Here is a 3,437-nt window from a genome sequence, read left to right on the forward strand (position 1 = left end):
TCTTTGAAATCATTGTTTATTGCTTGCCTACTCAATCTCTTGGTGTGAAATGGCTTTAATGTAAACTGCTCGCTATACTTACTTAGGAGTCAACCAAAATCTCATAGTGATGCTGGGGAAATGGTCAATACTAATTTTGAAGTTGTTTACTCTCTGCATTTGTATTTTGTGTGACAATTTTCAGTGAGGAAGCAGTGCATTAAGAAGTTTGAGGTCATAGCTTTAGAACTGTAAATTTCTTAAAAAGAAATACTGTTCACATACCATCTGGTTTGGCTGAAGTTTGTGTTTCTTCAGAGGGCGCTGGGTGTGGGGGAACCAGCTGTGATATGCCAGCTTGAGGTTCCCAATACTCAAAAATGGGAACACGGCTCAAACTGATGTTTCAAAATAAAACACTCTTTAGTTGAGCTGGTTATACGAAGACACACTTTGTAACATTTTCAATATATGGTATAATGCTCTTACTGTCAGTGATATACATACCATTGCCTAAGTAGAATTTGTATGAGCTGGGAAATAACTCTCACTCTATAATTAAATGCCTGTACGCAGGGCTGTATGCTAACAGAGAACCTTCTTGGTCTTGCTTTACAAAGCCTGGGTGAAATTCTGGCCTCACTGAAGTCAGTGAGGCTGTTTCCTCTCTCTGGAGTCATTCTTCCAACGCAAACCAGTAATGCTGCATGGCAGAGGTTCGGCGGGGAGGCTCAGCAATAGTCTGTTGCAGCCGGCAGTTAACCTCCAGTGTTTCATCGAGTACAGGAATGTAATATACATTCTGAAGGGAAGAGGACCTCAGGTGTGTGTATATGTGTAGATAGGTATGTGTGTGTATATATTTAGGTGTATACATATATATATCCATCTGATGTGTGTATACATGTCTATACCTATATACATCATAGATACAGATATGTATAAACATATACACGTGTGCGTATCTCTATATATATGGTTTTCAATACATTGATTCTGTGAAAGTCCAGGAACAGAAAAAGACTGTATTAGAGGCTTAGGAATAACATAAAAGCACTTCAGATGATAGATAGAAAATGCCAACATTATTTCTGCCCAGCATTTTGAAGCACACTTGTAAAACAAGGAATGGCACATACTAGTTTGGTTTTTTTTTTTTTTTCTTTTTTCCACAGTGAAGTCTGATAGCTTGCAATAGCAATCCCTTACACCACCACATCTGGACATGTCTGACAACTCTAGTAATTACAAAGAAAAAGATGGTGTTTGGAGCACACCAAGACTCTGTCTACATTAACAAATAGCACATTGCAATAGTAAGGGACCTGGAGTGCAGGACACCTGAAGCTCAGTGCCTGCCAACCACGCTACACCTCTTGGAGATGTGTACTTCTGACTAGCTCTCCTGTGATCCTGTGGGTAGATTGCCCATGAGCGTTCGCAGCACACCGGATCACGTCTTTTATCCATTATCTGTAGTTTTATCAAAAAGAGGAATGTGACTCGTGTACTCAAAGGCCACTTGGCATTGCATAAAACGCAGAGTGACACACACACAATTGGGAGCTCTGCTTCAAAAGCATACTCTTGACTTGCTCTAACAAACACATTAATGTTGGTGCACCTTAAAACATAGCAGATGCCCATGCTGGTTTCACGTAAGCCTCATAGGCAGCACAGCAGTAGAGTACCTAATATGTGTACTTTTATATTAAAAAAATTATTGGAATACTTATTTTTCAAATACTTTTGTATAATGCACATTTTCCATCAACAAGATTGAAGTATTTTTCCAGAGGACTGGATCATAAATAAATAACAGCAACAACAGGTGAATTAATGCCAATTCTACATTGGAAAAGCCGTAACTCCAATGTCCATACTTTGATCAAAGAATGACAGTTAATTTGATCCTACACGTACCTAAGGAACAAACAGCAGTGAACCTTTCAAATTTGCTGTGCAAGTGTACAGCACATATAGATATAAAAAGGTTACATGCCAATCTTTGAGACTGTAAGTAGAATTTGCAACTATTCTCCCCTGCCCCAGATTGCTTTCGCGTCTGCCAACTTACCTGCTGGTCCTATTTCTTAAGTGGTGTTCATTGAGTGCGAATACACTTAAAGGAAACTATTCATTAGAATACACACACACACACAAAAAAGGAAAATACAGACCTTTAAACCCAAGAATTTAAATGTTTTTAACAGACTGATTCTCTTTTCAGAGGGGAACTCTGAAGCACAATTTGCAGAACCGTCACTGCAGGCTATACACAGGGCAGGCCATGAACTACGTACTGAACAGTGACTTTCTGCTGTCCTTTCTCACCTCTGTGCCAACTTGAAAGTGTAAAATCTGACAGCGGAGACCGCTTTAACCTTGACAATTGTCTATTCACATCAAAACACTTCGGTGCAACGAGTTCACTACTATCCAGGGCAAACCTGATTTTTCGAGACTGAAGTCCAGGAAGGAAGCAACTCTGACACCTGATAAAACCGAAAGACATTTAAGAAAGAGGTTCTCTCCTTAGTCATTTCTGAACGAGACAAAAGTGACCCATTTTGGTAGCACCAGAGCAACTGGAAAGGAAGCATCCCCTAGTCTTTATGACTGTGCCACTCTCGTGGCAGTAACAAATCAGGGTGCCGATGATAGCAGTCTGATAGCGTGGAGCTGTCAGTTGGTACTGAGAGCATCCCACATTAGAGCAGTTTTACAAGGTTCTGCGTTATCCTGAGACCAGTATCGTCCGCAGTCCAAATCACAGAGAACATTCTTAAGAAAAAGAAGAAACGCAATCTGGTGATACACTGTTTTCTCTCTCTTTGTATATGAGTGCTGTCTTAAGGAATAGAAGTAAGTTATTTTGGAACCTTTGTAAAGGCTGTGTTAAAGGCTGTGCTTAAATTAGGTATCAAAAGACAGCAACACTACAGGACACTACATTACAGCCTTGAACGTAGCGTACCTGCAGAAAGTGCCAGTGAAAGTGTCTTAGTTTTACTCAAACATGCAAAGCAGGGATGAGATCTTTTAAATTCTGTTGTGATGCATTACCTTAAAAATAGTGGGAGAGTGAGACGGAGCAAACTGCAACCTCCCCACCCCCAAACTGCTTTCAGGTCTGCCAACCTATCTGCTGGTCCTCCTGGACCCACTGATGGATCCAGTACTGCCAGCTTCCTCAAAGGATAGATCCTGGCTTTTAATTCTTGGGCTACTAGAGACTGCAAAACGTGTTCAAGATAGATTCCCAAGCATGTTAGACTGGCTATTATTTTCTCATCTCTCCCTTGCAGACAATCAGTCCCCTTAGAGCTTCCTTCTAAAAAATACCCGTTAGAACGTCCTTCTAAAAAATACAGTCTATGCTTCTTTCACAGGGTACATGCTGTTAGCTTGAGTTTTAAAGAAATCACTTTGTTGATTTACTAAAACTGGAACAATAC

Source organism: Harpia harpyja, chromosome 5 (assembly GCF_026419915.1).
Source record: "Harpia harpyja isolate bHarHar1 chromosome 5, bHarHar1 primary haplotype, whole genome shotgun sequence".
In the NCBI taxonomy this organism is placed as follows: Eukaryota; Metazoa; Chordata; class Aves; order Accipitriformes; family Accipitridae; genus Harpia; species Harpia harpyja.